The sequence below is a fragment of the Neophocaena asiaeorientalis genome, unplaced genomic scaffold (assembly GCF_003031525.2).
Source record: "Neophocaena asiaeorientalis asiaeorientalis breed wild unplaced genomic scaffold, Neophocaena_asiaeorientalis_V1.1 scaffold78, whole genome shotgun sequence".
In the NCBI taxonomy this organism is placed as follows: domain Eukaryota; kingdom Metazoa; phylum Chordata; class Mammalia; order Artiodactyla; family Phocoenidae; genus Neophocaena; species Neophocaena asiaeorientalis.
In genome coordinates this window covers 12,149,230-12,166,844 of record NW_020175018.1, presented here as the reverse complement: position 1 = coordinate 12,166,844, position 17,615 = coordinate 12,149,230, and positions in this window count along the sequence as shown.

Below are 17,615 nucleotides of genomic sequence, written 5' to 3'. Positions count from 1 at the left end.
AGGGGAAACCATGTCCTAGGAAAACAACCAAGAGAGAGATAAACAGAACATCAGCCATCGGCTGCCCTCTTCCCCCCTAATTACATTTCATCCAATACACTGCAGAGACAGCACTTGCTAATGGTGGCTGGCAGGCTGAACTATACAGGATGCATTTCTAGGGCGGCAGGAGGCACTCAAACCAGCCATGTTAAAAAACCCGCCCCACTCCCCTCTTGTCCCCAGGCTCTCTGGCCCCTCGGCACCCAGCAGCACAAGGGTCGTGTTTAGGGGGGTCACCCCGAGCTCCAAGGGGAGTTTTGTTCTCCTCCAGGTCCCCAGAGTCTGGCCCACTGCTGGGCACAGGGTGGACATGCAGTGAACGTTTGTTGCGTCTGTGAAGATATTTGCACATCTTTCAGATCTCACTAGCTGCTGCCTGATAACATCCCTCATGAGCACCTAGGCAGGCCACCTGTTGACCTTCTTCCTGATAAGCCCCCGGACGGTACTCCATCAATCCAGACAGTCCTGGCCCAAGAGGCAGATATGCCTACGTGCACACCAAAACCTACTTCCTGTTCCTCTGGGGCTTGTCACTAGACTACATTTCCTAGCCCCTCTTACAGTGACTGTGACCATATGACTGATTTCTGGCCAAGAGAATACAGACCAAAGTGATGTGCCTGTGGGATGCCATGGGAAGTGCCTGCCCTCCTTCCCTGCGGCCAGCAGGGTGGAGAGGACCATGAGGACCCAGAGGAAGGCAGAGCTCCAAGAAGGAAAAACCCAAGCGGAAGGTCATACCTTTAAGAACATCTGTATTAGAATATGCTGTGAGCAAGAAATAAACATTTAGTTGTGTTAATCACGTAGTTTCAGTTTACCTGTGAAAGCCGCTGTGCTACCTGAACTAGCACAGAAGTCGGTATCTTGCAGTGGGGTGCTACTACCATGGCAACAACCTAAAATACGTGGCACAGGCTTCACAGGCAGGCAGCAGCCAGGGAGGAAATGCATCTCAGAGGCTGGAGAGACAGAGATCTAGGTTGTAGAGGAGCAAACTGGTGATAAAACTTGCACCTAGGGCTTCCCTGGTGGCGCAGTGGTTGAGAGTCCACCTGCCGATGCAGGGGACGCGGGTTCGTGCCCCGATCCGGGAAGATCCCACATGCCGCGGAGCGGCTGGGCCCGTGAGCCATGGCCGCTGAGCCTGCGCGTCCGGAGCCTGTGCTCCGCAACGGGAGAGGCCACAACAGTGAGAGGCCCGCATACCGCAAAAAAAAAAAAAAAAAAAAAAAAAAAACTTGCACCTACAGTAACTGAGGAGGTGGACCTGTGCCTTCTGAGCCTGCAGCTCCAAGGAACGTGGCTGGACAGGTCAGAGTGAACCCGTGGGCTGGCTCCTACTGGCTGACCTTAGCAAGGTTTTTTCAAGGAAGAGATGAGCCCGGGCTAGAACTGGATGGATTTCAAGCAAAGACAGAAGGGACTAGAGAGAGTCTCGAGACCAAGGGCCTCACAGGCTTGAGAAATCACTGTTTCTGGACCCCAAACAATAAGAATTCTGGCCAGTGAAATGTGGGTAGAAATGATGGGTACCTCTTCCAGACGACGCCCATACAAATTTCCCATGAATAATCCTTGCTCTCTTTCCTCATCCGCTGGCTGTGAGGACCAAGAGGGGTGAAGCCGCACCACGAAGGAGTCCTGGTCCCTAAATGACCACAGAGAATACCCTAAGTAGGCACACCCTCACTGGACTGTGAGATGAGAAAGAACTTTTATTGCTTGAAGCCACTAAGATTCAAGGTTTACCTGTTACAACAGGTGATTTTAATTTCATGGGTACAGCTCTCTGTAGGTAACAGAAAGTAGTGTAAGAATAAGCCCCACAAAAAAGGGGCTGTCAGAGGGCTGGTGGGCCAGGATGACTATGGGGGTCAGCAAGCTCTGGCCTCTCACTGCCTGTTTTTGAATACTAAGTTTTATTGGGATACAGCCACGCGCTTTGGTGATAGGCTGTCTGTGGCTGCTTTTGGGTTTCAATGGTAGAGTCAAGGAGTTGCAACAGAGACCTGTAGGGCCTGCAAAGCCCAAACTATATACTCTCTGGCCCTTTATAAAAAGACTGCCTAACCCCTGCCCTAGAGCCTCACCAATCCTTTTTTCTGGTTTCAGGCCTACCCGTAAGCTGTGATTATTAGTATGCCAATGAAAATAGCAGTGTTTATTAGAGTCCATCAGAATCCCCGGGGGTGGGGGGTGGGGGAGCTTTCTAAAAATGCAGATTCCCTGGCCCTATTCCCAGAGGTTGTGATTCAGCCTGACTGCGATTTTAATAAGCAGTGGTGGGAATTCTGATGCACGGGGTTCACAGACAATGTTTTGAAAAATAGTGCTCTTCCAGATGACTCTGGAATCCCTGGGAAACCTGTTAGCCATTCTGCGGCACTTTTATAAGGAAGGACAAGGCCTTGATCAAGTTTTCCATGAATAGGAGGAGGTGTCATATAGTCCCTAAGGGCAAGTGCTTCAGTCACAGATGTGGGTTCTTAATCTCCCTGGGCATTAGTTCCCACATGTATAAAATGTGGTTGATAGTATCACCTACTTAATAGGGTTATATAGAATAAACTAAAAAGAGCAGATAAAAATTTATTCTAAGCATAACATCTATTACATGAAAACTACTCAGTATATGTTAGCTATTATTATCGCTCTTTTTATTAGTATGAATTCCTCTCCGGTTGTTAGAGAGAGCCCTGGGAAGGGGCGTGCAGCATACATGATTACCAACTTTTTAAAGAATTTTAAATAAGATGTCTTTTTTAAAAAAAAAAACATCTTTATTGGAGTATAATTGCTTTACAATGCAGACATAGAGAATGGACTTGAGGACATGGGGAGGGGGAAGGGTAAGCTGGGACAAAGTGAGAGAGTGGCATGGACTCATATATACTACCAAATGTAAGATGCCTTTTTTTCCCCTGTGGCGGAAAGGGAGACCTGGGGCCAAGCAGCCTCCTAGGGCGGGGCTAAGGGCAGCATCACAGCTCAGCACGACATCCCCTCCCTAAAAGTGTTGGCGGTGTGACCTCACCTAGAAAATACTTGGGACCCAACAGCATGTCACCAGAACAAGGCAGGTGCAAAAAAGAATCAGAGGGTTCAAGTTCCTCACAGGGAGTGTGGTCTAGGCTCTAAATAGAAACTCTTTCTGTTTTAGTAAATTAACGTGAGAGGATGCTGGATCATGCTTTGCGAGCATGAACAGAGCTGAGGACCATCATGGTAAATCTCTAAAGAAGGCCTGGATGAGAGCAAAGATTTCCAGCTCCACACACAGGCTAGAAAAATTACCATTATGTAAGTCAGGGACCTGGAAAGCAGGACAACCCCCTCCAAAGAGTCGAAGTTATAGAAACTGAAAAAGGGGAAAAAAAGGAAGCTGAAACTCAGTGATACAGGTCCTTACTCAAGTGGCCCAGAGATTAGTGACTGACCCTAACTACTGGCCAGACCCCACTATTCCAGGCCTCAGTCAACTCCAGCCCTGCTGGAAGAGTTAAAGCCAATGGAAGAACGGGACTCCTCCTGGATCAGCAGAGAGAATTTGTGCAAAGCAACAGGCTTACCGACAGCAGAGCTCAATGTCAGGAGCGCCAGGACAACACCTCCGCCCCCTTGATAAGCAGTTTGTAATAGACAGATGGAAGGGATCCCCCTATTTGAGGGACAGAGAAGCTGAAAAATGTGCCAGACTACAGATTTAGGCTTGGAAGTAGCCCCAGGCCTCCTAACAACAGGTACGAGAATAGCTTATTGCAAATAAGGGAGCAGTTGTCTCTCCTTCTGAAGATAAGTGACACAAAAAAGCAGAGCTGCAATTATACATTAACTTCTAATGACGAAATGGAAGAATCCTGTCCTCTTTTGAAGAGATTTCAGACACTAGGAAGTAGGAAGTAAGCAAGAGGATTTCTAGAGTGTAAGGGTCCCAGGAAATCCGAGCCCCTGGATTCTGGCTCCAGACAGCATCTTGTTCCCCAACTGTGCTTCTGGGGTCACAGTACCAGGTGCTCCTGTACCAGGATCTTAAGTTTACCATCCCTTAGCAAGTTCCACCAACCATAAGGTGGTCAGACATGCCTGGATTTGAATGTCAGCTCCATGGCACTCTAGCTCTGTGGCCCCAGGCAAGTTACTTATCCTCTCTGAGCTTGTTTCCTCATCTGTAACATGGGCTTAAAATAACATCTGTCTCTGTGGGAGGATTAAAAGATATCATAGGCGCTTAACACAACACCTGACACAAATAAATGCTGGTTATTCTGTCAGGGACCTTACTGACCTCGGTCATGACCATGTCCCATGTGTCTCAGAATGCCTGGCTCATAGCAGGCTGCTCCATGAATATTTGTTGAATTAATGAGTCATGAATTAATGATAACCTCTGCTGGCCTTTGCTCTACTTGAACGCAGGTGGGTTCCTGCCCCCTTTTCTCCTTTCCCTCCTCCACCCCCTATCTGCCGTTAGATATTCTGACATATCTTTGGGTATATCTGATGTTACCTCCCACCATTAGTCAGTCATCTTTCTCATTCTAATCCTCACTTCTCTAACATTCTAGAATGCATTCCTCCTACAGTATTTATGTATCTACTAAGTTTCTGGACAAAGACAGGTGTCCCTGGAACTTACCAGGTTCTCTGCTATTACTAAAGTCTTGTGGTAATTCATTGCAAGGCTCCTTTCAATAATGATCTGTACCAGTGCCCTTGGAATTCTATCTCTAAATAAAAAACAGCAACCATACCAAACTTTGGCGAAGACATGGAGCAACTGGACCACTTATAGACTGTGGGTGGGGGCTTCCCTGGTGGTGCAGTGGTTAAGAATCCGGCTGCCAATGCAGGGGACACGGGTTCGAGCCCTGGTCCAGGAAGATCCCACATGCCGCAAAGCAACTAAGCCCATGCGCCACAACTACTGAGCCTGTGCTCTAGAGCCCGCGAGCCACAACTACTGAGCCCACGCGCCACAACTACTGAAGCCCGCGCGCCCAGAGCCCGTGCTCTGCAACAAGAGAAGCCACTGCAATGAGAAGCCTGCGCACCGCAACGAAGAGGAGCCCCCGCTCGCCACAACTAGAGAAAGCCTGCGCGCAGCAACGAAGACCAAATACAGCCAAAAATAAAAATAAATAAAATAAATAAATTTATTTAAAAAAAAATATATATATATAGACTGTGGGTGGGAATGTGCAAGGTAAGCCAAGCCTCTTTGGAAACCAGTTGGCAGTTTCTTATAAAATTAAATATGCAGTTACCATATGACCCAGCATTGCACTCTTGGGCATTTATCCCAGAAAAATGAAAAAATATATTCACAAATACCTATACACAAATGTTCATATCAGCTTTATTCATAATAGCCCCAAGCTAGAAAAAGCCTAGAAGTCTTTGGAAGGGTGAATGGATAAACGAACTGTGGTGCATGCCCACCACGGAATATCCCTCAGCCAGGAAAAGGAACACACTACTGACAGATACAACAACTTGGATGAATGTCCAGGGAATCGTGTGGAGTGGAAAAGGCCAACCATAAAAGATTACTTACTGTGTGATTCTATTACACAACATTCTTGAAATGACAAAATTACAGAGCGAGGTAGGTGTGGTTATAAAAGGGCAGCATAAGGGACTCTGTGGTGATGGAGCCATGTCTGTGTCTTATCTGTGGTGGTGGAGAAATGAACCTACACATATGATAAGGTTGCATGTGACGCTGGGGAAATCTAAGGCCAATGGATTGTATCACTGACAATTTCCTGGCTGTGACTGATACTTTACTATAGTTATGCCAGATGTTACCATTGGGGGAAACAGGGTAAAGGGTACCTGGGATCTCTCTGTGTTACTTCTTCTAACTGCATATGAATCTATTATGCTCTCAAAACAAAAAGGTTAATTAAAAAAAAAACCTGTATCTGAGTTGAAATTCATTCACTCATTCCATAAACAGTTCCTGAGCACCTGTGAGGTCCCAGGTGCTGGGCCAGGTGCTAAACCTGAGACGTGTGCTCCCTGCTGTCATAGCACTTATGGCGCGGTGGGAAAATATAAAGGACATTGGACTTCACAGGAACAAAAACTTTGTGCAAGCACATCACACCTGTGTATAGCAAATTTGGTAAACTGTACAACAGCCTCTTTTGTCTCCTTCTTGAGTAGCAGATGCCATCTTGGGATATGAGAGGCCTGTCACTCTGCTCAGTTCAAGACCCACCATCCAGAAACCTGCGAGCTGCTACCTAGAAAATGATTCCTACAAAGTGTACTGTCAGCACATCTGCTCCCTCCCTCCCTAACCTTTAGCGACCTTGGCTTCTCCTTTCCTATAATGTCAAGACTGAAGGGATTTCTGGCTCAGAGTACATTTGGTTTGGGAAACACTGCACAGGATACCTGCACATGCATGACCACAAAGTGTTAAACAGAAACGTATTTAAGGAAAAAAAATCAGCAGACAACATATGTTGCTGCATACCTCCCTGGATCGCCTGTCGATTTAACTTCTTTGGAGAAATCTCTCCAAAGTGTGCCTTCCCAAGTTCTCAAAGCTTCTCTCCTGAGATTCCCAGACTGCCCCCAACTGTACCCAGACCCTGAAGGGAGGCATGCTGTCCAGAGTGGGCACTTCCGAACAGTCCTGTCGGCAGGGAGAATCCTAGAGAACACCAAGGTCATTCCGACCCTCGCTACTCAGAGTGGTCCTTTTCCCTGAGCTGATTAGAAATGCAGACCCTCAGGCCCCACCCCAGACCTAATGAGACAGAATCAGCATTTTAACAAGATCCTCTGAGGATTCAAACGCACACTGAACTTTGAGAAGCACTGACTCTGGTTCTCAAAACCTAGCTATATGTAAGAATCACCTGGATTTCTTCTCTAATTTGTCTTATTTCTTCAAGATGCAGAAAAATAAAGAATAATATAATGAACATTACAGATATAGTTGAAACCCCTGTGTACCTCTCCTTGATCTCATTTTCATCTCTCTCTCCCTTGAAACAATCACTAAATAATTTGGTTCACACTCCCTGCTTATTTTTTATATTTGTACTATGTAGTCATAAACCATATGCAGTACTGTTTAGCATGATCTTAAATTTTACACAAATGTATACCATACCGTGACTATCTCCCTGCAACTAGCTTCTCTGAACAATTGGCGTTTGAGACTTGTACACATTGATACCTGTATCACTGACAGTGCTGTGTGTCCCCTGCTATATCACTATCCCACTGCTTCTCCATTCCCCCATGGTTGGACATTTCCTCAGTGATCATCTCCCATACTTAGCCAGCTTAGTCCTTCATCTCACGGGTCCTCACTATTTGATACCCAGATCCCTACAATAGCCTGGTCAGTCTTCCTGCCAGCTCAGCATAGGATCTTAGGGTAGAAGAGACTTCCAGAGATGTCCAGAGACTTCCAGGTCCAGAGACTTAAGGGTCATTTGGCGTCCAATCTGGTATCTGTGAGAGTGTATTCTTTTTTTTTTTTTTTTGCGGTACGCGGGCCTCTCACTGTTGTGGCCTCTCCCGTTGCGGAGCACAGGCTCCGGACGCGCAGGCTCAGAGGCCATGGCTCACGGGCCCAGCCGCTCCGCGGCATGTGGGATCCTCCCGGACCGGGGCACGAACCCGCGTCCCCTGCATCGGCAGGCGGACTCTCAACCACTGCACCACCAGGGAAGCCCTGTGATAGTGTATTCTTTACCAGATACTTGAAATATAGCCAGCAAGTCTCTACTTACAAACTATTAGTGATAAAGAAACAGTATGCCGCAGAGCACTCCATTCTTCCTGTCAAACAGTTTTTTTCTACATTGAACTGAAATCCATCACACTTTAATTTCCACCAGCTGGTCCTACATCTTCACCGTTTCACTTCTTCTGAATTTCCTTACCATCACTTCCACACCCCCAGCCAGCTGTCCTGTCTGGCCCACTCGCCCTGTCTCAGCACTCCAGCCACAGTGCCCTTCTTCATTTCCTTCAACTTGCTGAGCATCTTCTCGTCTTAGGACCTGGAATGAGCTCTCCAAACTCCTTCTTCTTCCTGACCCCACCTCCACCCCCAGATTAGAAATTACAAAGAGGGTATTGGATTAACATCTGCCTCCCCTACTAAAATATAAGCTTCACAGTGGCAGGTTCTCTGTTGGTTTTGTTCAATGCAAAATCCTTAGCTTGTAACATAATACCTGGTACAGAGTTAGCTCTTAGTGGGGTTTTATTTAATAATGAGTGAATGAATGAATGAATGAAAGCAAGCCAGCCAACTCTTTGGGACCATATAAAACAAGATCACCTCTATAGGAAAGCCCTTCAAATGTCTGAGGAGAGCCCCCATGTCCCCTAGGGCTTTTCTTCTTTACCAGGGGCCAGGAGTGACACAGGAGGGTGAGGCCAGCCATACTAGATGGGTACCTAGAGAAGGGGCAGGGCAAACACAGGGACCACTTCATAACTTTCTCTAGGATCAGGCCTGGAGAGACACCCCCAGGTGCTCACAAGTCCACTGTCAGCTGCTGCTGGAAGTGAACTGCATTACACAGCATATTCATGAAATTTGTTTTTGAGTCAGACATGAAAATACTATAAATGTTGCATCAGGTTAATCTCAAAACATTCACTTCAGAGGTTAATACAATGCCACTAACGTGAACAAACAAAGAAAATGCTGTGGGGGCCATCACAGTGAAACACATTGTGACACCATTCACCGGCCATTAGCTCATGATGAGGCTGGCATTCCCTATGTCTAGAGATTGGCACCTTTCAATAACTAGGCAATACAATTAAGTGCAATGGATCAACACTGTAACATTAAAAAGTGAACCATTTGCAAGTGTCAAACTCATCCAACTGTGAACTTAAGATTCCTGCATTTTATTGCCTGTAAATTATAGTACAATAAAAATTTACTTTAGAATGTCATACAGAAAAAAACAAACAAACTCTGATCCTAAACTTAAATAAACTAACATCTATATGTATAGAGAAATTACATGTACATAAGTGTTGCCTGATATTTACTCAACTCTGTCTAACCCACCACTAATTCACGGCCTGATTTTAGGCAAGAAACAGCCTTTCGTGGGCTCTCAGTTCTACAACTGTAAAATGGGGCTTGAGTAATGAATTAATTCAACCAATACTGATAACCACGGGACAATCCTCATAGGGCTGTTGCATTTAGTGAGAAAATACATATGAAGCACTTGGCAGGTGAATAGTCTGAGCACAGTTACTATTTGAAGAAACAGAGGTTATGCATCATTGGGAAGGTGTGTGCACGTGAAGAACACCACAAAGAAGAAAAAGTCTCTTTGTGGAAATCTAGAGATAAGCTAGATTCTCCTGTAATCTAAAATGCACTCACTTTAGGAAGTAGCTGTTAGGGAGGAAAAACTTTCCCTTTACCCTCTTATGTTCTGTAACTGGTACCTGTGAATTAAGCTGACAAAAGACAGATTAACAGGAGAAAAGGCATACAAATTTTATTTCTAACTTTACATGCACAAGGCCTGCACAAAAAAGAAAACCCAAAGTAGCAGTTAGACTCAGAGGTTTATATACTATTTTAACAAAGGGCAATAAATTGTGGAGAAGTCACAAGACAAAAGAAAAGGGATTTGGGGCTTCTAGGAGTGGTAAATCACGGGAAGGTAGATATATGGGGGAAAGCAATGGTAGATAGGGTTACTTAGTAAGGTTTTTTTATGTAGACTCATCTTGGTGCCTTCTCTGTCTCTGGTGATAAGGACTGTTCTCCTCCTCTTGGTAGAGAGAGGGGAGGGGGCACTTTTACAAAGAGAAGTTTATGCCCTGCTCTTAGGCAGATCGGGGGAGGGCAGAGAGTTCTTCCTGTGTCTGCTTTTCCTCAATTGCCTTCAGCTCAAAATAATCCTTATGTCAAAGTGGCATATTTTGGGGTGGTATATTTTGATCCCCTTTATAGCCAATACCAGTATGTGAAAAATTCTTAGTCTTAAGCATAAAAGTATATAAATGCTGTGGAACTGAATGAATTATGTCTTGAGGTAACCTAGGAGCGGGGGGAAGGCCCTGGCTGCTTTTTAAATGGCCTCTGTATTATATTCTAATTTTCTGGACCAATTTAGATCCACTTCATCCTTCTCTGTGTCCTGTTTTTCTCCAGGTACATTCAGACCACGTAGTAGAAGAAAAGCAGCTTACTCTGTGCTTTTAAGGTCAAAGTATATTTGTGAAAGATTTTCTAAAATGTTTATTTCACCAAGGTAGTCTGATCCTGAGACAGTCTACAAAAATGAGGCTTTGAGACCAAGGATGAGGGAGAGTGTTGAGGGAGGTGGAGAACATTCTTCAAAGAAAGCAAAAGACTAGATCAACCAAACTCACAGAAGTATAGGAGGCAAAAGCATTTTAACTAAGAACACTTCTTACTATAGAAGATGACAGGAAAGCAACCAGCCTGCATTCAAAGCCAAATGCGATTTATAAAAATGAGTGTTGGCTTCGGTGAATTTAGGGCAGGGCAGCCTAAACTATTTCCTTTTGCCTCCTAAAAGCAATGACTAAAAAGAGTCATACTCTTGGGGCTTCCCTGGTGGCTCAGTGGTTGACAGTCCGCTTGCCGATGCAGGGGACACGGGTTCGTGCCGCGGTCCGGGAAGATCCCACATGCCGCGGAGCGGCTGGGCCCGTGAGCAATGGCCGCTGAGCCTGCACGTCCGGAGCCTGTGCTCCGCAACGGGAGAGACCACAACAGTGAGCGGTCCGCGTACCGCAAAAAAAAAAAAAAGAGTCATACTCTGTAGTCACTATTTATAGTGTGTCCTTATGGTGTTCTGCACGGTACTTTGAGATGAGGTGAGCACCAAAAATGGGTTACTGGCCCTTGAGGACTATAAAATTTGTAACCATAGACAACGCGAATAGTCAAAGGAATAGAGTTCTTAGTAATGGCATAACCTCCTTGAGGAAGAATGATTGCTGTTAGTGATTATTCCTCCAGGGGATGTGCAGCTCAGTGGTGCAGCTTCTGTTCCCAGAAAAGGACCAGGATGTCCTGGCAGAATGATGCCATACTCCTCCCTGACTTAGACCACACAGAGCAGCAACTCAGTGTTGAACCCTACGCCACCCTTGAGCAGTGAAGATCCACATTCCTCTCCCTTCCATTCAGGCCACTCACCTCCCTGGGGACCTCACTGCTCCGGCACCTTCAAATACTACCTCTATGCTAACAACTCCCCAGACCAAATCTCCAACTCAATCTTTCTCTCCAACTGCAAGTTCAGACTTACAGCTGTCGGACATGGTTCTGCAGACACCCTCGGGGGCCGCTAAAACATAACATGCCCTGAGTCACCCTCACTCCCACTCCTCACTCACATCTCAGTCAGCAGAGCTGCCATCTTCTTCCCAGTCACTCGAGGGGCAAGTTCAGAGTCATCGCCCAGGTCTTCTCTCACATACAACATCTTAATCAGTCTTCAGGCCCCGGTACAGGCCCCACACAGTGTTGCTTTTGATTGTTGTATGTTTGTATCTGTATTTCACTCTTTGAAGAGGTAAAACTCACTTGCTTCAAAACTCACAAGAGTCCAAAAGGCCATACAGGGGTAAGTCTGTCCTCTCCTCCCTCCTCGGCCCCTCATTTCCTCTCTTCACCAGCAGCCTCTATTGTGTGTCTGCCAGAGATGCTGTATGCATTTACAAAGAAAGAGAAATACATACTCCCTTTTGCCTTTGGTAAATGGTAGCATACTATACACGACTCCACTCCTTGTTTTTGTTGTTTTTCTATTTAATGTATCTTGGAGATCTTTCCAAATCAGTACCAAAAGACCCTCCATATTCTTTCTTATGGCTACATACTATTCCACTGAGTAGATGTACTGTATTTTATTTAACCAGTTTCCTAGGTAAATGGTTTTCAACCTTTCGCTACTACTAATAAACTGCAATGCATAACCTTGTATACGCCATTTTGCATGTGAGGATATTTCTAGAATTCCACCATGTCTTTTCGTCCCTCGTCACTTCTCCCCTTTCCATTTTCACGTTCTCTGCTTTAGCTCAGACCTGCATCGTTGCAGGAGCCTCCCTAACAGGCATCTCTGCTCTATGATCTTTAACTTACCCAACAAGTATTTAGTGAGCACTTTCTATGTGCCACATACTCTGCTACGACAGGGAAGAACAAGAGACTAAAAACAAACAGAACAAAACAAACCCCCTCCTAACCAGACCCACACAGATCCTAGCCTGTCTCACAATTATCTGAGCTTTGGGAGCTTTTTAATAAATCAAGCTGCTCTCTTCTCTGTGTTTGGAACCGGTTGAGAATTAGAGACAGGAGTCAGGCAAATGGAAATCAAGACATCAGTTTCCTCACTGTCAGAGTTTCATTGGCAAATGTGGCTGAGCCCGACAGCCACATAGACTTCCTACTACTTCCCCCAAGTTTAGACCTGGAGCAGCCCACTTGGGGGAGAGCCTGGTCTGCAGAGAGGCAGCTACTCGCCTGAAAGGTTGCCGAGGAATCACTGTCTCATGACTGTCGAGCTCCAACAGGGGATACCGAGGCAGGTGGGCCTCCACACCTGTCTCTAGAAGACGCAGGTGTGTTTTTCCATGTGGAAACAGGAGAGGAGCTAACGCACAAGCTCGGTGGCAACCAGATCGCAAAGGTAAGAGAGGAAAAGAGGAAGGGGCAAGTCAGCTGTCCAGCCTCTTTCCTCCATGGAACTGGAGGAGAAGTTTCTTCCTGGAAACAATAGAATTTCCCCAACAGTAAACCCAAAGGCTTTCTCTCCAGCTTTGTGTTTTAAAATCAAATAGTCCTTTACTCAGGAGCAAACTAGGTCTTTTGAGGCTTTTGGAAGCTACTTTAAAATGTCTAAATACGAAATTGCCTGATATTTGTATCACACCTTGATGATAAACTCTTTCAAATACATGGCAACTTTCTCCAAAAGATTAAAAAGCAAACCACTGCTAATTCAGCCGAGTGAGGGAAATTAAGTCTGAATTATACTTTTTAAGAAATCCAACTTATTGGTAGTATATTGTAATTAATCACAGGAAGGACTGATGGGAAAAAAGAATGGGCAGGTAATTCAGATGGAAATAAAAACTTTTCAAACTTTCTTCCTTCTGTTCCTGGCTGACATCCGTTTAAGGCAGAATACCCCTCAAATAACCATCTTTCCAATAGCTTTCCTTTGTCTTTTCCTAATGTACTGAACTAATGAGGAAACTTTGCCTCTTGTAGGGTCGGACATGGCCCTGAAAGGAGGTTATGAATGAGGAGACGTGAGGATGCAGAGAGACTCGCCATCTGCCTTCTGCCCTCCCTTCCCAAGTGAAACGGCGTTTTCAGAGGAGCCCCGTGGCTTCCGAATCATCAAATTCAATGGAAGATTTTAGTTTCGATCTTCAAACTTTCTGTTATATTTGACACCTTCAGCCAGATCCCTGGGTCCCGCCACTAAGGGTTCTAATTAAATAGGTTCCATGATCTATATTTTTGAACAAACTTCCTAAGTTATTTTTGTGACCGGTCAGAGAGCACTGCCCTTCTTGAAACTCCTCCACTGGCTTCTCTGACCCCTTTGAATTCTGTTCTCCTACCTCCTGACCACCCCTGCTCTGTTTGCCAGGGCAAGCAGAATTACCCCCTCTCCCCCTGGTAACAGACACTCCCCCACAGAACCAGGAATGGACATGTGACCCAGGCTGGGCAACTATAGTCCTTCCCCAGGGTTCTTCTAACTGATGGGGAAGATTTTTCCTCTCAACTTGCAAGTCTGTGAGAACATACCCCATGCTGCCTGAGATCACACCCACAGCTGCATGGTGAAAACTCATGGATGGTAGGAGACAGTGAGGTCAGCAGGCAGAGAGAAGCAGGGCTAAGGGGTGGAGGTTGAGGGTGTAAGAGAAGAATGGACTGACTGTTGGCAGTAGAGTCCCTGGATCCAGTCACTCCCTGAAGCGAGCGAGATCTGTCCCTTCCTGTAGTTTGGTTACATTAACCTATACACTCTCCTTTTTCGCCTAAACTATTTTGAGTTGGGTTGCTGTTACTTACAACCGAAGAGCCCTTCCCTAGTCCATCTCTTAATTGGCTTCCTGGCCTCCTCACTGTACATATCAGTGAAATTAACTCTTAAAACTCAGAGCTCAAACCATCACTTGTCTGTCTCAAAAGCCACTCAGACTCCCAATGTCCTGGCATTAAGTACAACACATTTCATGATATGTCCCCCAATTTGACCTTCCAAACTTCCTCCTACTTCACCATACAAGTGGCAAACCAGGATCCGGCCATCCAGAATACCGTCCTCCCCACCTCTGCAAATTAAAATCTACTCAAGAAAAAGAAAAGAAGGAATGAACGTTCTTCCTCCTTTTTCAAGATCCACTTCACATTACTCTCTCTAAGAAGACTTTTCTAAGAACTTCCTTCCTCCAAAGATGTAACTGTACCCCTCTTCAGCCCCCACGGCAGTATCTAATGATCTCTGTCCTATTCCTCACCCCACCACCCATGCATTTACCAGGTCCACTCTAACCTTCCTCTTAAATATTTCTTAACTCAATCCCATTGCTCCTGCCACTCATCAGAACACTTAATATCTCCTATCTGGCCACTCTGATAGGTCTCCCTGCCACCAGCCTTATCCTCCTGCAATCTAGCTGCCCACTGACACCAGTTATCTTTCCAGTATGCAAATCTGATCATGCTGTGCTCTGGCTGAGAGAGTTAAGACCAAACTTCCTAGCAGGCAGGTTAAGCCCTCCCACTCCCCAGTGACTTGGCTTCTGTCTGCCATCCCAGGCTCACCACTCCCCAAGAAGCTCCAGCTGGACCAGACTGTTTGTGGTTCCCCTCAAATCCAGAATGCTTTAACGCTGCTGACCTTTGCACAGACAGTCTCCTCTGTCTGGGGAGGCCTCCTTCACATCTGCCTGATAAAGTTCCCACACTTCAAGTAGTCTCTCCGCTGAGGAATCTCCTTGGATTGCCCTAGGTAACGGCACCTCCATAAGCCTCGCTTAATCTGGAAGGAGATGCTTCGTTTGCATACCAGTGCTTAGCACAGGGCCCAGCACAGCACACAGGTGCTCAGTAGGTTCTTTCATAGATACCAAAAACCTTTTCTGGTGAGAGCAGGCCTTGTATGACCAAGGGACCTCGCACAAGGTCCAACTTTGGGCTTGGTCAACTTTATTGGTGTCCAGTCCGGTCCTGCTATAATCTTCACCCGACAATACCAAGTCACCCTGTGGACACTGACATCCCATAAACGCTTTGCTCCTGATGGCACCGCTGAGCACATTGAGATTAGGAGATGCGCACTGGCGCTAGACTGATGTAGGTTCAAATCCCTGCTCTGTCACTTACAAGCTGTGTGACCTGAACAAGTCTCTTAACTCTTCTGGACCTCAGCCTCGTCATCTGTAAGATGGAGCCTGCAGTAGTTATCTGTTCTTTTGTGAGGACTAAAAGAGAAAACGCATTTGGGATGCTTGCACAAGTGCCTGGTACACAGGTAATCAATTAAGTTTGCTGAATGAATGAGTTAATGAATGAGCAGCCCGCAGAATGGCAGCGGTTCTTAAAAGACGCATCTTTCTAGCCTGTTTTCCAGAAAACCCAACATCTGGTTCCCGGTGGAATCAGTTTCAAGTCCGGCCCTGAGTCTGGGGTGCAGCGCTTGGCCGGACGCCGCCCGCCCTGTTCTCACGGCAGCTTCGCTAGCCCTGCGGCCGCCAATCACCAGGGCCTGGTCCCACTCCTAACCAGATTCACCAATAGGACCCGGAAGGCGCCACCTCGGGCTGCTTCCGCTGCGTCTCATAGGCTTCCCGGCAGTCCTGCCCGCCCCTTTGACTACGTCATCCGCGCGGCGCACTGTGGGGCTTGTAGTCTAGAAAGAAGCAGCGCTGAGAGTCCCGTGGATAAAGCCCAGGCTTCCCTTCCCTCCTTTCTAAAGAGCTGGAGCTGCCCACACGCGGGTTACCAGCGGCCCCCAAGAAACAGGAGCATTTCGCCCAGATAATTCAGCATTCACTGAAATTTTAGATTTCAGTTTCAGATCAAGGAGACATTCAATTCCCATATTCTCATAAGTGGACCTACCGCGCCACGGTGGGGGGTATGGTGGCAGCTCTGAAAAGGCAGCGGTGGCTCCAGACTTCTCTAACTTCCCAGAAGAACCCACTGCAGAACCAGCAGTCGTGAATTTATCCAGACCCTGTGAACCTTGTCTATTTCAAATTGTATTATCGTTTAAAATCAGGCAAGCTATCAATGGCTCCTCATTGCTTGAGATATAAAAATTCTTACCCCTTAGCTAGGCGTATAAGGTACTTCATAACTATTTTGTATTTATTTTTGTGTGGTTACATTTTTAAAAGCAGCATTTCTCATTTGCTGCACAAGAGAATCCACTGGGGAACGTTATAAAATATTGGTATTTGTGTCCCACCCTAGACCTGGGACTCTTGGGCGGATGGTGCAGGCTTTCATATGTGTTAAAGCTCCTGGGAGGATTCTCCTGTGCAGCCAGGGTTGAGAATCACTGCTTTAATGCCTGTCAGCACTGCTGGGACCCACTTTCATGGATCTGAGCCTTTGCTCTGCACTTTCCTCTGTTTAAAGTGGCTTTCTTCCCCTTTCCTGCCTGGCGCGATGGTCATCCTGCCTGGCTAAGAGCAACTGCTCCCCGTTTTCCTCCCGGCCCTCCCACAGATCCCCTCCTCCTATAGCACATTATACATGCTTCTTTTCTAACAGCGCTAGAGTTATTTGGTTACTTGTCTGCCTCCCTGGAAAGGCTGTCCCTGAAGAGTCCTCTTTCACCCACTCCAGAGCCGCTGAATCAGAATCTCTGGGGTTGGCCTTAGGTACAGTAAGCATCAGTAATATTTGTTGCATTGAACTGAGGAAGCATCTCATTTGCTTTTAAGGCAATTAGATCATTGCACCTAGTTGCCTTTGATTCCCCTGGAAAGCTAAGCACCCCTGTGTTGTAGTATCGTCTTCATTCATTACTTATTCATTCATCCAACAAATATTGTACACCATAACAAAGCCCTGGGTATTCAGGAGTAAATAGGAAAACATAGTTACCACCCTATGGGACCTGGAATCTATTAATATATTAGTTATAGCATAGTTATTATCATTTCTTCTGAATAATAATTGGAATTTTTCCCCCTTCTAGATACTATTTGATATTCACGGGTGAGGAGATGTCATATTCTCTTATATCCCCAGTATGTTACTGGCACATTGAGGGCATTCTGTAAATGTTTACTGAATCAAGGTACCACATTTCATAGCACTTGTCACAATTTGTATGATTCGTATTTACTTGTATGATTTATATGATTATTTCGTACTTGTCACAATTCGTATTTATTTGTATGATTATTTGATTAACAGCTATCTGTTCCATGAGCTGTAAATCCCCTGAGGACAGGAACTGAATCTCTTTTGCCTGCCATGCCTGAGACAAGGCCTGGCCAGAGCAGGTGCTCAATGAACATTGCTAAGTAAA